We start from the raw sequence: 17,053 nt of genomic DNA, 5'->3' as shown, positions 1-17,053 counted from the left end.
AAGTTACATTGCAAGGCTATATAGGTGTATATTACAGAGCTATACAGGAGAATACATTACACTACAGTGCTTTTTACTATATATAAGTTACATTGCAAGGCTATATAGGTGTATATTACAGAGCTATACTGGAGAATACATTACACTACAGTGCTTTTCACTATAAATATATAAGTTACATTGCAAGGCTATATAGGTGTATATTACAGAGCTATACTGGAGAATACATTACACTACAGTGCTTTTCACTATAAATATATGTTACATTGCAAGGCTATATAGGTGTATATTACAGAGCTATACAGGAGAATACATTACACTACAGTGCTTTTCACTATAAATATATAAGTTACATTGCAAGGCTATATAGGTGTATATTACAGAGCTATACAGGAGAATACATTACACTACAATGCTTTTCACTATATATAAGTTACATTGCAAGGCTATATAGGTGTATATTACAGAGCTATACTGGAGAATAAATTACACTACAGTGCTTTTCACTATAAATATATAAGTTACATTGCAAGGCTATATAGGTGTATATTACAGAGCTATACAGGAGAATACATTACACTACAGTGCTTTTTACTATATATAAGTTACATTGCAAGGCTATATAGGTGTATATTACAGAGCTATACTGGAGAATACATTACACTACAGTGCTTTTCACTATAAATATATAAGTTACATTGCAAGGCTATATAGGTGTATATTACAGAGCTATACTGGAGAATACATTACACTACAGTGCTTTTCACTATAAATATATAAGTTACATTGCAAGGCTATATGGGTGTATATTACAGAGCTATACAGGAGAATACATTACACTACAGTGCTTTTCACTATAAATATATAAGTTACATTGCAAAGCTATATAGGTTTATATTACAGAGCTATACAGGAGAATACATTACAATACAGTGCTTTTCACTATAAATATATAAGTTACATTGCAAGGCTATATGGGTGTATATTACAGAGCTATACATGAGAATACATTACACTACAGTGCTTTTCACTATAAATATATAAGTTACAAAGAGCAGATAATTCGGCAACTCTTCTAGCAGAAGAGATGACCAAAATCAACAACACTTTCCAAGAAAGTAGTTTAATGTCCAAAGAATGCATAGGCTCAAACGGAGGAGCCTATAAAGCCTTCAAAACCAAATTAAGACCCAAGGAGGAGAGATTTATTTAATGACAGGCTTGATATGGACCAAAGCCTGTACAAAACAGTGAATATCAGGAAGCTTAGCAATCTTTCTGTGAAATAAAACAGAAAGAGCAGAGATTTGTCCCTTCTTGCAGAAATGCAGACTTGCTTGGGCGTAATCCAGCTCCTGTAATTTCTGCGGTTCATATCCCAGGTGTAGACAATTGGGAAGCGGATTATCTCAGCCGTCAGACTTTACATCCGGCAAGCTGAAACCAATTTTAATCGTCTCTTGTCTGTTAGAGACCGAGTCATTGACAATGAATCTATCTGGAAACCTAAAAAAGTGACCCTTGTCTGAGGAATCAAACTTTTTTGTAAATTGATCCTCCAACCATGCCTTTGAAGAAACAACACTAGTTGATTCATGTGAGATTCTGCAGAATGTAAAGACTGAGCTAGTACCAAGATATCGTCCAAATAAGGAAACACTGCAATACCCCGTTCTCTGATTACAGAGAGTAGGGCACCGAGAACCTTTGAAAAGATTCTTGGAGCTGTCGCTAGGCCAAATGTAAGAGTGACAAATTGCTAATGCTTGTCTAGAAAAGAGAATCTCAGAAACTGATAGTGGTCTGGATGAATCGGAATATGAAGATATGCATCCTGTAAGTCTATTGAGGACATATAATGACCTTGCTGAACAAAAGGCAGAATAGTCCTTATAGTCACCATTTTGAAAGTTGGCACTCTTACAAAACGATTCAAAATTTTCAGATCCATAACTGGCCTGAATTAATTTTCTTTCTTTGGGACAATGAATAGATTTTAATAAAATCTCAGACACTGTTCCTAAAATGGAACTGGTATGATTACCCCTGAAAGTTCCAGGTCTGAAACACACTTCAGAAAAGCCTGAGCCTTTACTGGATTTACTGGGATGAGTGAGAGAAGAAAAATCTCCTCGATTTGGTACCCTTGAGAGACAATACTCTGAATACATTGATTTTGGACAGAATCTGCCCAAACACTTTGGAAGAATCTTAATCTGCCCCCTACCAGCTGAGCTAGAATGAGGGTCGCACCTTCATGCAGACTTGGGGGCTGGCTTTGGTTTCTTAAACGGCTTGGATTTATTCCAACTTGAAGAAGGTTTCTAATTGGAACCAGATTCTTTGGGGGAAGGATTGGGTTTCTGTTCCTTATTTTGTCAAAAGGAACGAAAACGGTTAGAAGCTTTAGATTTACCCTTAGGTCTTTTATCCTGAGGCAAAAAAACTCCCTTCCCCCCAGTGACAGGTGAAATAATTGAATCCAACTGAGAACCAAATAAATTATTACCTTGGAAAGAAAGAGATAGCAATCTAGATTTAGACACCATGTCAGCATTTCAATATTTGAGCAACAAAGCTCTTCTAGCTAAAATAGCTAAAGACATAGATTTAACATTAATTTTGATGATATCAAAAATTGCATCACAGATAAAATTATTAGCATTTTGAAGCAAGCGAACAAATGCTAGACGAATCAGGATCTTTTTCCTGTTGCGCTAAAATTTCCAACCAAAACGTTGATGCAGCTGCAACATCAGCCATAGAAATGGCAGGCCTGAGAAGATAGCCAGAATATAAATAAGCTTTCCTTAGATAAGATTCAAGTTTCCTAACTTAAGGGTCCTTAAAGGAAGTACTATCTTCCATAGGAATAGTAGTATGTTTGGCAAGAGAAGAAATAGCCCTATCAACTCTGGGGATCTTTTCCAAAAACTCCAAACTAACTGCTGGCAAAAGGATACAATTTTTTAAACCTTGAAGAAGGGATAAAAGAAGTACCAGGCCTATTCCATTCCTTATAAATCATATCAGAAATAGCATCAGGAACTGGAAAAACCTCTGGAGCAACCACAGGAGGTTTATAAACAGAGTTTAACTACTTTTAATATCAAGAGGACTAGTTTCCTCAATATCCAACGTAATCAATACCTCTTAACAAGGAACGAATATATTACATTTTAAATAAATAAGTAGATTTGTCAGTGTCAATATCTGAGGTAGGATCTTCTGAATCAGATAGATCCTAATCAGAGGAGGATAATTCAGTATGTTGTCGGTCATTTGAAATTTCATCGACATTATGAGAAGTATTAAAAGACCTTTTACATTTTTTAGAAGGCGGGATAGCAGACAAAGCCTTCTGAATTGCATCAGCAACAAAATCTTTTATATTCACAGGGATATCATGTACATTAGATATTGAAGGAACAACAGGCATTGTACTATTACTGATGGATACATTCTCTGCATGTAAAAGTTTATTATGACAACTATTACATACCACAGCTGGAGATATAATCTCCACAAATTTACAACAGATACACTTAGCTTAGGTAGAACTGTTATCATGCAGCAGGGTTCCAACAGTGGTTTCTGATACAGGATCAGATTGAGACATCTTGCAAATGTAAGAGAAAAAAAACATATAAAGCAAAATTATCATATTATATTATATTTCCTTATATGGCAGTTTCAGGAATGGAAAAAAAATGCAAACAGCATAGCCCTCTAACATAGAAAAAAGGCAAGTGGCACATAGGAATGGGGTTTTAAATAATGAAATGATTTAGCGTCAAGTATGACGCACAATGCTAAATGAAATTTTTTGCCGCTAACAACATCCGGAAATGACACACTCACGTCATTGCAGATGCAACCTTGTGTAAGAAACTCGGCGTCAACTAAGATGCCGGAAATGACAAACTTGCGTCACCGGACGTACCATCACGCCAAAAAAATTCTTGTGCCAAGAATGACGCAATAAACATCAGCATTTTGAGCCTCACGAGCCTAATTTTGCCCGCAAAAATTTAATGAAAAAGCAGTCAATTTGAAAAAAAGACTAAACCCCAGGTAAGAAATATATTTTCCTAAATATGTTTCTTCCCAAATATGAAACTGAATTGTCTGCAAAAGGAAATATACATAAACCTGACTCATGGCAAATATAAGTACAATACATATATTTAGAACTTTATATTAATACATAAAGCACCAAACCATAGCTGAGAGTGTCTTAAGTAATGAAAACATACTTACCGAAAGACACCCATCCACATATAGCAGATAGCCAACCAGTACTGAAACAGTTATCAGTAGAGGTAATGGAATATGAGAGTATATCGTCGATCTGAAAAGGGAGGTAGGAGATGAATCTCTACGACCGATAACAGAGAACCTATGAAATAGATCTACCGTGAGGAAAACCATTGCTTTCAATAGGTGATACTTCATTCACATCCCTCTGACATTCGCTGTACTCAGAGGAATCGGGCTTCAAAATGCTGAGAAGCGCATATCAACATAGAAATCTAGCACAAACTTACTGCGCCACCTACATAGGAGGCAACATTTGTAAAACTGAATTGTGGGTGTGGTGAGGGGTGTATTATAGGCATTTTGAGGTTTGGGAAACTTTGCCCCTCCTGGTAGGATTGTATATCCCATACGTCACTAGCTCATGGACTCTTGCTAATTGCATGAAAGAAAGTTTGTTTTGCTATCTGTGCCCCTGTTCAGGAAATTTCACATCAGTTTCTGTCCTTGTGACAATTGGATTTTGAGTATTTTAAGTTATCCTGGAAAGAAGGATGGACGATAAAGCTTTATTTTCTCCGTTTGTAAGTACGAGTTGTACTTAAGTCGGATGTCTGTAACCCGGGGACTGCCTACACATGGTACAGAGAGAGAGCTATACAGGTACATATGGCAGGACTGTAAGTTCTATTAGATGCATGTTACATTGCAGAGTTATATATCTGTATATGTTCTATTACAGGGCTATATGGGCATATATATTACAAAGCGTTCTATAAAAGTATTTATGTTATACAGGGTTTTGTGTGTGAATATGTTACATTCAGGGCTAAATGAGCATGTACTATTACAGAGTTATTCTAGTGTTTAGGTTACATTAGGCACTATTACAGTGCTATATTATATATGTCTTGCATATAAAGGTTTATATAGGTGTATAGGAATGTATAAGTCAGGGCACAATTAATTTGTTGAAAATCTAGAAGCCAGCTTAAAGTCCCCAAGAGACCCCCATGGATGCCCCCCCCTTCCCTCCTGCCGACCAACACCAGTCAAACCTTAAACTTAGCTTGGTACAGCTGGATCCTTTCTAGATCTTGCTGTGAAATACAAATACAACTTTTATTGGGTAATTATTAGATATGTGCATTCATGCACACGTTTCCGCAATGAATCAGGAAGATGGCCCAAACCGCATTCTGCTCTTTTTCGGAGCTGCAATTATTCTTATGAAAGTGCAACACGCTGAGATCTGGATTGCACAGCTCTCAGTGTGTTGCACTTTCACAAGAATAATTGCGGCTCTAAAAAGAGCCGAATGAAGTTAGCAGCCGTCTTCTTCCCATTTGTTATGGAAGGATGTGCACGAATGCACATATCTAGTTATTATATAAAGTATGAGTGCGTAATTAATATAAATATAACACACATACATTATATAATAACCCAATGTATTTCACAGCAAGATCTAGAAAGGATCCAGCTGCATCAAGCTAAATTTTATGTGTGGCTGGTGTTGGTCGGCGAGGGTAAAGTGCGGGGGGCACCCATAGGTGTCTTGGAGACTTTAAGCCGGTGTGCCACAGCCTACTGTTAAGGCTCCAGTGGCTCCCTGGTGCCAAGCTCTGGTATAAGTGTTTTTTTTTTTTTAGATCTATATGTTACATTACCGGATATATATATATATATATATATATATATATATATATATATATATATATATATATAGATATAGAGAGAGAGAGAGAGAGAGAGAGAGAGAGAGAGAGAGAGAGAGAGAGAGAGAGAGAGAGATATATAGATATATATATATATATAGGTGATATTACAGGGCTGCATGTGCGTACAGGCTACACTACAGGGAATTATGAGCATACAGGTGACATTACAAGACAGTGTGTGTACAAGTGACTTTAAAGTATTGTATGTGTGTATATATCATATTACAAGGCTGTATGTGCTTATAGATGACTGTACAGGGCTGTATGTATGCATAAGTGACAGCACAGCACTGTATACGTTTATGTTACATTACAGGGCTGTATGTGTGTATATAAACTACTATGCAAAAGTTATAGGCAGCAGGTGTGAAAAAAATGCATGAAAGTAAGAATGTTTTCAAAAATATAAATGTTAACAAAATGCAAAGTGAGCGAACAGAAGAAAAATCTAAAACAATTCAATATTTGGTGTGACCACCCTTTGCCTTCAAAAAAGCATCCATTATTCTAGTTACACTTGCGCAGTCAGGTGCATGATAAAACAATTATACTAAACAGGGACTAATAACCATCAATTTAATATGTAGGTTGAAACATACATTAAATGAAACAGAAACAGCTGTATAGGAGGAAAAAAACTGGTTGAGGAACAGTCAAACTCTGCTAACAAGGTGAGGTTACTGAAGACAGTTTTATGCCAAGTCATACACCATGGCAATATTGAGCACAGCATCAAGACACTAGGTAGGTATACTGCATCAGCAAGGTCTCTCCCAGGCTGAGATCTCAAGGCAGACGGGTTTCCAGGAGTGCTGTCCAAGCTCTTCTGAAGAAGCACAAAGAAATAGGCAATATTGCGGACCTTAGATGCATTGTTCAGCCAAGGAAACTTAGTGCTGATGAAATAAACATCATGCTTACTTCCGTTCCCAATTGGAAGATGTCCAGCAGCACCGTCAGCTCAGAATTGGCAGAAACCAGTTGGACCTTGGTACACCCATATACTGTACAGAGAAGTCTGGTCCGTAAATGATGTCATGGAAGACTTGCTGCAAAAAAATCCCTACCTACAACCTGGAAACTAAGTGACTCAGCTATGTATGGAAAAAAAAGACGCAGGTGCTCTGGACTGATAGGTCAACATTTGGCTGTAGCAAAAGGCAGTTTGTTCACCAAAGAACAAATGTCTGTACTGCAGGCAAAAGTGAAGCATGGTGGAGGTTCCTTGAAAGTTTGGGGCTGAATTTCTGCAAATGGAGTTGGGGATTTGGTCAGAATCAATGGTCTCCTCAATGTTAAGTAGTACAGGGAGATACGTAGCCATTGTGCAATACCATCAGGGAAGCATCTGTTTGGCCCCAAATTTATCCTGCAGCATCACAATGACCCCAAACATACAGCCAAAGTCATTAAAGGAACACTGAACCCAAATTTTTTCTTTTGTGATTCAGATAGAGCATGCAATTTTAAGCAACTTTCTAATTTACTCCTATTATCAATTTTTCTTTGTTCTCTTGCTATCTTTATTTGAAAAAGAAGGCTTCTAAGCTTTTTTGGTTCAGTACTCTGGACAGCACTCTCTTTATTGGTGGATGAATGTATCCACCAATCAGCAAGAACAACCTAGGTTGTTCACCAAAAATGGGACGGCATCTAAACTTACATTCTTGCATTTCAAATAAAAATACCAAGAGAATGAAGAAAATTTGATAATAGGAGTAAATTAGAAAGTTGCTTAAAATTTCATGCTCTATCTGAATCACAAAAGAAAAAATTTGGTTTCAGTGTCCCTTTATGAACAAGGAGTCATGGATGTGATGGTATGGCCCCCACGGAGCCATGATCTTAACATCATCAAGTCTGTCTGGGATTATATGAACAGACAGAAGCAAATGATGCTGCCTAAATCCACAGAAGAAATGTGGTTACTTCTCAAAGATGTTGGGAACAGCCTACCTGCCGAGTTCCTGTTTAAGTGTACCTGCAAAAAAGTATGCTGTTTTAAAGGCAAATGGTGGTCACAGCAAATATTGATTTGATTTAAATTTTGTTTATGTTCACTTACTTTGCATTTTGTCAACCGATAAAAATAAACTATTAACATTTTTACACACCTGCCTATAACTATTGTACAGTAGTGTATAGCACATTACAGGTCAGTAGGCATGTGACATTATAGGCTGTATATGTGTATAAGTGACATTACAGGGCTGTATGTGTGTACAGGTGAAATTACAGTTTTATTTAGCCTTATATGTGACATTACAGGGTTGATTATTTATATAAGTGACATAACAGGGCTGTATGTGCATATAGCTGACATTATAGGGTTGTATGTGTGTATAGGTGACATTGCAGGACTATATAGGTGTATAGGTGACATTGCAGGGCTGTATATTCGTATAAGTGACATTACAGGGCCATATGTGTGTATAAGTAATATTACAGGGCTATGTTGGTGTATACGTGACATTATAGGGATGTAAGTGTATATAGGTAACATTGCAGGTGTGTGTGTGTTTATAGGTAACATAACAGGGCTATATAGGTGTACTGTGTTTGTGACATTGCAGGGCTGTATGTGTGTATAGGTCACATTGCAGGGTTGTATATCTGTATAAGTAACATTAGAGGGCTGCATATGTGTCATTACAGGGCTATATACATTTATAGGTGACATTACAGGGTTGTATATTTGTATAAGTGACATTACAGAGCTATATAGTTATATAGGTGACATTACAAGGCTGTTTAGGTGACATCAAAAGGTTTCATATTAGTGACATTAAAAGGGTATATAGGTGTATAGGTGACATTACAGGGCTGTATGTGTGTATAGGTGTCATTACAGGAATATATAGGCATAAAGGTGACACTACGGGGTTGAATATCTGTATATGTGACATTACAGAGCTGTGTGTGTAAAGGTAACATTACAATGCTGTAAAGGTGAAATTGCAGGGCTATATAGGTTTATACGTGACATTACAGAGTCGTATAGTGACATTACAGAGTTGTATAGTGACATTACAGGGCTATATAGGAGTATACGTGACAGAGTCGTATAGTGACATTACAGAGTCGTATAGTGACATTACAGAGTTGTATAGTGACATTACAGGGCTATATGTGTGTATATGTGACATTACAGGGCTGTATGTGTAAAGGTAACATTACAGTGCTGTAAAGGTGAAATTACAGGGCTATATAGGTTTATACGTGACATTACAGAGTCGTATAGTGACATTACAGAGTTGTATAGTGACATTACAGGGCTATATGTGTGTACAGGTGACATTACAGAGCCATATAGTGACATTACAGGGCTATATGTGTGTATATGTGACATTACAGGGCTGTATGTGTAAAGGTGAAATTACAGGGCTATATAGGTGTATACGTGACATTACAGAGTCGTAAAGTGACATTACAGGGCTATATGTGTGTATAGGTGACATTACAGAGTTGTATAGTGACATTACAGGGCTATATGTGTGTATAGGTGACATTACAGAGTTGTATAGTGACATTACAGGGCTATATGTGTGTATAGGTGACATTACAGAGCCATATAGTGACATTACAGGGCTATATGTGTGTATATGTGACATTACAGGGCTATATGTGTGTATAGGTGACATTACAGAGTTGTATAGTGACATTACAGGGCTATATGTGTGTATAGGTGACATTACAGAGTTGTATAGTGACATTACAGGGCTATATGTGTGTATAGGTGACATTACAGAGTTGTATAGTGACATTACAGGGCTATATGTGTGTATAGGTGACATTACAGAGTTGTATAGTGACATTACAGGGCTATATGTGTGTATAGGTGACATTACAGAGTTGTATAGTGACATTACAGGGCTATATGTGTGTATAGGTGACATTACAGAGTTGTATAGTGACATTACAGGGCTATATGTGTGTATAGGTGACATTACAGAGTTGTATAGTGACATTACAGGGCTATATAGGTGTATACGTGACATTACAGAGTCGTATAGTGACATTACAGGGCTATATGTGTGTATAGGTGACATTACAGGGCTATGAGTATGTATAGCTGACACTACAGGTATATAAGTTACATACACTATTATCGGGTCTATACTGTATGTTACATAGAGAGGTCTATGTGTATTTACACAACTAGTAGACGCAGTACCCCCTCCCGCAGCCAGTCTCGCACAGCTGGCAGCACAAGCTCAAACACACGGCCTCTCACCCCCTATCCCGGCGCTCGGGCCTCAGCTCCGGCCGTAGGTCCCCTCACAGCACACGGCCTGTAACTGACGTCCCAGCAGGCACCGCGACCGAGGGGGCAGGGCCAGAGATCTGACACTGACAGGAGGGGAGGAGCAACAGTGGGGAGTGAGGTTTCCTGTATCAAGAGGAAGAGTAAGGTGTGGGCGTGGCAATCACTCGAGAATAGGCGGTGACGTTAGCTTTGAGACGGGGCTTCATAATATTATGGGCGGGAAATCGTAGGTAAGAAGTGCGGATCGCGCGAGTTGACACGTGACCTGTGTGTTATTGTAATAATGACTGACTGACACCTCTCGTGATATTGTCTCACAATGACTGACACCTCTCGTGATATTTGTCACAGTGACTGACTGACACCCCTAGTGATATTATCACCGTGACTGACTGACACTTCTGATATTGTCACAGTGACTGACTGACACTTCTCCTGATATTGTCAGTGACTGATTGACACTTCTCCTGATATTGTCACAGTGACTGACTGACACTTCTCTCCTGATATTGTCACAGTGACTGACTGACACTTCTCCTGATATTGTCACAGTGACTGACTGACACTTCTCCTGATATTGTCACAGTGACTGACTGACACTTCTCCTGATATTGTCACAGTGACTGACTGACACCTCTCCTGATATTATCACAGTGACTGACTGACACTTCTCCTGATATTGTCACAGTGACTGACTGACACTTCTCCTGATATTGTCACAGTGACTGACTGACACTTCTCCTGATATTGTCACAGTGACTGACTGACACCTCTCCTGATATTATCACAGTGACTGACTGACACTTCTCCTGATATTGTCACAGTGACTGACTGACACCTCTCCTGATATTGTCACAGTGACTGACTGACACTTCTCCTGATATTATCACAGTGACTGACTGACACTTCTCTCCTGATATTATCACAGTGACTGACTGACACTTCTCCTGATATTGTCACAGTGACTGACTGACACTTCTCCTGATATTGTCACAGTGACTGACTGACACTTCTCCTGATATTGTCACAGTGACTGACTGACACTTCTCCTGATATTGTCACAGTGACTGACTGACACTTCTCTCCTGATATTATCACAGTGACTGACTGACACTTCTCCTGATATTGTCACAGTGACTGACTGACACTTCTCCTGATATTGTCACAGTGACTGACTGACACTTCTCCTGATATTGTCACAGTGACTGACTGACACCTCTCCTGATATTATCACAGTGACTGACTGACACTTCTCCTGATATTGTCACAGTGACTGACTGACACCTCTCCTGATATTATCACAGTGACTGACTGACACTTCTCCTGATATTGTCACAGTTACTGACTGACACCTCTCCTGATATTATCACAGTGACTGACTGACACTTCTCCTGATATTGTCACAGTGACTGACTGACACTTCTCCTGATATTGTCACAGTGACTGACTGACACTTCTCTCCTGATATTGTCACAGTGACTGACTGACACTTCTCCTGATATTGTCACAGTGACTGACTGACACTTCTCTCCTGATATTGTCACAGTGACTGACTGACACTTCTCCTGATATTATCACAGTGACTGACTGACACTTCTCCTGATATTGTCACAGTGACTGACTGACACTTCTCTCCTGATATTGTCACAGTGACTGACTGACACTTCTCCTGATATTGTCACAGTGACTGACTGACACTTCTCCTGATATTGTCACAGTTACTGACTGACACCTCTCCTGATATTATCACAGTGACTGACTGACACTTCTCCTGATATTGTCACAGTGACTGACTGACACTTCTCTCCTGATATTGTCACAGTGACTGACTGACACTTCTCCTGATATTGTCACAGTGACTGACTGACACCTCTCCTGATATTATCACAGTGAATGACTGACACTTCTCCTGATATTATCACAGTGACTGACTGACACCTCTCCTGATATTGTCACAGTTACTGACTGACACCTCTCCTGATATTATCACAGTGACTGACTGACACTTCTCCTGATATTGTCACAGTGACTGACTGACACTTCTCTCCTGATATTGTCACAGTGACTGACTGACACTTCTCCTGATATTGTAAAGTCCAAAGAATATCAGTCAGCACCTGAACCACTTGCACGCCATATAGGGGTACCACCAAACCCTACTCACAACATAGTAGAAATCCAAGAAGTATGGCAGCAATCAGTGGTTTTAACAAATGGTTTTTATTTTGGAGCACAGCAAACAAAGCAACGTTTCGGGAGCTTCCTCCCTTTGTCAAGCATAAAACATTGTGGTCACAAACTTCTTAATATACCCACCACCACTAGGTGGCAGCAACGAGTAATTTCCTCCTGTATAGGATACATTTTAACTAGTTCATATACTAGGCACATTACAAAGAGTTTAACCACATCAATATGTTACAAAGATACAGTATACAAATTAAAAATTAAAAAGTATACATATTTTAAATTGTTTCAAAATACACAATCGAAATTGATACATTATTTAACTATATATACATAAAGTGCAAGAATCATTCCTTATAAACTAAGGTGCATTATTATTGGAAATGCAAAAATTGCATTGCAAGAGTAGTTACAAAAATAAATTCAGCAAAGAACATCTGTACAGAGAACAGATCCAAATTTATTTATTCTATGTATTCTATAGGAACACAGACAAGTCCCAATCCTTGTTAAGCCCTATAGGTTGGAGGGTATTTAATTCAAAGATCCAAAATTTCTCTCTTTGATGGAGCAATAGCTCCCTATTACCTCCTCTCCTAGGAATAGGGACATAATCAATCACTTGAAATCGTAATTGGTTAATAGCATGTCCTGCTGAATTAAAGTGACAAGCCACAGGGGATTTTTCATTCTTTATTCTAATGGAGCTCTTATGTTCCACAATTCTATCCCTAATGGGTCTAGTGGTCTCGCCCACATAGCTCCGCCCACAGGGACACTTGATTAGATAGATAGCGAATTTTGAGTGACAGGTGTAGAAGTTCTTAATTTGGTATTTTTTGCCTGAGCTGGGATGATAAAAAGTAGATCCCTTAATCATATTACCACAGCAAGAGCATCCCAGGCATGGAAAACAAACTCTATTCCTGTCAGTCAAAAATCTCTGACCATCCCCACTCCTAGAGCTACCAATGTCAGCTCTAATCAATTTTTGTTGAAGATTATGGCCTCTTTTAAATGCAGGCATTGGGTTCTCCATAAACTCAGAAATATTAGGATAACATTTGGACAATAAAGGCCAATGCTTCCTAATGATATTATTAATCCTATAGCTCTGACAGTTGTATTCTGATACAAAAACCATTCTTTTGGATTCAACCCTTCTTTTTTCTTTATTTTTAGGGGATATATGGTTTTTTGATTCAGTAGACAACAATGAAGCCCTAGGAATAAGAGAAACAGATTGAGCCTCTTTCTCCAACAATGTTTTGGGGTAACCACGCTCTAAAAAGCGATTCATCATTTCCCCTAGCCTCAAATCAAACAGCTTTTGATCAGTAACAATCCTACGAACCCTTAACAATTGGCTCCTGGGTAGAGCTTTTAACAAGGAAAGGGGATGAGCACTATCAAAGTGCAAGATACTATTACGGTCAGTGGGTTTTCTAAATAAATCGATAGTTAAAGATCCCCCTGTATTGACGACTCTAGTATCCAGAAATACAATTTCTTCTTCACTAAAAGATAACTTAAATTTTAAATGTACTGTTGAACTATTTAAATCATTAATGAAGGTCCTAAGGGTTCCAGCGTCGCCCAACCAAATACCGAAGATGTCATCGATATAGCGCCACCAACAGGCGCCATATCGAATGAAATCCTTGTTAGAATATACAAATCTTTCCTCAAAAGCATCCATCAACAAATTAGCATAATTTGGGGCGACGCTGGAACCCATGGCAGTTCCCTGAATCTGTAAATAATAATCATCCCCAAACAGAAAATAATTATTATATAAAACAAATTCCAATAATTTAAGAAAAAATTCAATCTGACTACTAGAAAAGTCACCATAGGTACACAAAATTGATTCAACAGCACCCATACCACTCACATGAGTGATAGAGGTATAGAGACTTTCTACATCCAAACTATAGATGATAAACTTACTAGTCTCTAAATTTAGAGCTTCTAATTTAAGTAAGAAATCACTTGTGTCTCTTAAGAAGGAGCTAGTCTTCTCTACATAAGGTCTCAAGATTTTATCTAAATATATGGAGATATTAGATGTAATTGCTCCTATAGAGGACACAATTGGACGTCCAGGAGGTGTTTCAAGATTTTTGTGTACCTTAGGTAACGTATAGAGTACTGGTGTACGTGGATAGGGTACATCCAAAAATTTAAGTAAATCTTTATCAATAATTCCATTTTTCTGGGCAATTGTCAATGTGTTCCTAAGCTCATTTTGTATTTGATAGACAGGGTTATTTAAAAGTTTTCTGTACACATGTTCACAATTCAGTTGACTCTTAATTTCTCCAATATAAAAATCTTTGTCAATGATTACAGTGGCACCGCCTTTATCTGCTCTTTTCAAAATTACATTATCCTTAGATGATAGAGATTTTAAGGCTAATCGATCCTGTTTAGAAAAGTTATTCAAGAGGTGCTTATATTTTAATTTAGCCTCATTGTTGCCAACAATTTCAGCAGTAGGTATATATTTACCTTTATTATTAGCACCTCTTGAATTTCTCTCTCTCTCAGGATTTTATCTTTCAAACAATCTATATCCTGAGTCACCAATTTAATAAAGGTTTCAACCCCATGGTGATTCTGTGCTGGTAAAAATGTGCTTTTATTTCTCAAACCAACATTTTTAAGACTTAATTTGTTAGCCATGTTCACATTTCCAGATATACATTTATTATCAAAGATACACATTTTGAGCCTGATGTTCCTAAAAAATCTAAATAAATCTTTGGATAATTGAAAAAAGTTACAATTGTTTTTCGGGCAATATGACAAACCTTTGTTTAATACGGCTAACTCAATATCAGAAATTTCTGCTTTAGAAATATTAAGCACTATATCATTCTTAACCGCTGGTTGGGATACGTAGCAAGAGGACACAGTCTCTGATGGTAAATGGACAAGTCCTTCATATAATGTGAGTTCATCATGCCCAATTATGTTAGTATTCTCCTCAATTGTTGGCCCCAATCTTACCGGCCTTACTTCTGCTTCTTCCTCACAGTGCGCAGCGGGCGTGGGGCTTTTTCCTTTCCTCCTTCGATGATGTTTCCGCCCCCCACGATGGAGTCGGCATCGGAGTCCCCCGCCGACATGTCTGAAGAGCCGGACCCACTGTTACTGTGCGCGGGCGCCCGGAAGTGACGTCTACCTCTACCGGGCGGAGCTATGTGGGCGAGACCACTAGACCCATTAGGGATAGAATTGTGGAACATAAGAGCTCCATTAGAATAAAGAATGAAAAATCCCCTGTGGCTTGTCACTTTAATTCAGCAGGACATGCTATTAACCAATTACGATTTCAAGTGATTGATTATGTCCCTATTCCTAGGAGAGGAGGTAATAGGGAGCTATTGCTCCATCAAAGAGAGAAATTTTGGATCTTTGAATTAAATACCCTCCAACCTATAGGGCTTAACAAGGATTGGGACTTGTCTGTGTTCCTATAGAATACATAGAATAAATACATTTGGATCTGTTCTCTGTACAGATGTTCTTTGCTGAATTTATTTTTGTAACTACTCTTGCAATGCAATTTTTGCATCTCCAATAATAATGCACCTTAGTTTATAAGGAATGATTCTTGCACTTTATGTATATATAGTTAAATAATGTATCAATTTCGATTGTGTATTTTGAAACAATTTAAAATATGTATACTTTTTAATTTTTAATTTGTATACTGTATCTTTGTAACATATTGATGTGGTTAAACTCTTTGTAATGTGCCTAGTATATGAACTAGTTAAAATGTATCCTATACAGGAGGAAATTACTCGTTGCTGCCACCTAGTGGTGGTGGGTATATTAAGAAGTTTGTGACCACAATGTTTTATGCTTGACAAAGGGAGGAAGCTCCCGAAACGTCGCTTTGTTTGCTGTGCTCCAAAATAAAAACCATTTGTTAAAACCACTGATTGCTGCCATACTTCTTGGATTTCTACTTCTCCTGATATTGTCACAGTGACTGACTGACACTTCTCCTGATATTATCACAGTGACTGACTGACACTTCTCCTGATATTGTCACAGTGACTGACTGACACTTCTCCTGATATTATCACAGTGACTGACTGACACTTCTCCTGATATTATCACAGTGACTGACTGACACTTCTCCTGATATTGTCACAGTGACTGACTGACACTTCTCCTGATATTGTCACAGTGACTGACTGACACCTCTCCTGATATTATCACAGTGACTGACTGACACTTCTCCTGATATTGTCACAGTGACTGACTGACACTTCACCTGATATTGTCACAGTGACTGACACCTCTCGTGATATTTGTCACAGTGACTGACTGACACCCCTAGTGATATTATCACTGTGACTGATTGACACTTCTCCTGATATTGTCACAGTGACTGACTGACACCTCTCCTGATATTATCACAGTGACTGACTGACACTTCTCCTGATATTGTCACAGTGACTGACTGACACCTCTCCTGATATTATCACAGTGACTGACTGACACTTCTCCTGATATTGTCACAGTGACTGACTGACACTTCTCCTGATATTGTCACAGTGACTGACTGACACCTCTCCTGATATTGTCACAGTGACTGACTGAC

At 38.3% G+C, this 17,053-nt stretch overlaps 1 protein-coding gene across 2 annotated transcripts in view; it reads right to left on the bottom strand.

The window, feature by feature from the left end:
- NEK7 (NIMA related kinase 7) overlaps positions 1 to 10,320 on the bottom strand; it is a 247,263-nt gene extending 236,943 nt beyond the window's left edge. The window contains exon 1 of one of the 2 annotated variants that reach the window (XM_053693799.1): positions 10,213 to 10,320. The gene's annotated coding sequence lies outside the window, so the exon portion shown is untranslated. The remainder of the gene's footprint in view (positions 1 to 10,212) is intronic. The other variant, XM_053693802.1, reaches the window with a different exon arrangement.
- Positions 10,321 to 17,053: the final 6,733 nt, after the last annotated feature.

The sequence above is a fragment of the Bombina bombina genome, chromosome 10 (assembly GCF_027579735.1).
Source record: "Bombina bombina isolate aBomBom1 chromosome 10, aBomBom1.pri, whole genome shotgun sequence".
Classification (NCBI taxonomy): Eukaryota; Metazoa; Chordata; class Amphibia; order Anura; family Bombinatoridae; genus Bombina; species Bombina bombina.
This window is presented reverse-complemented; position numbering and strand designations above follow the sequence as displayed.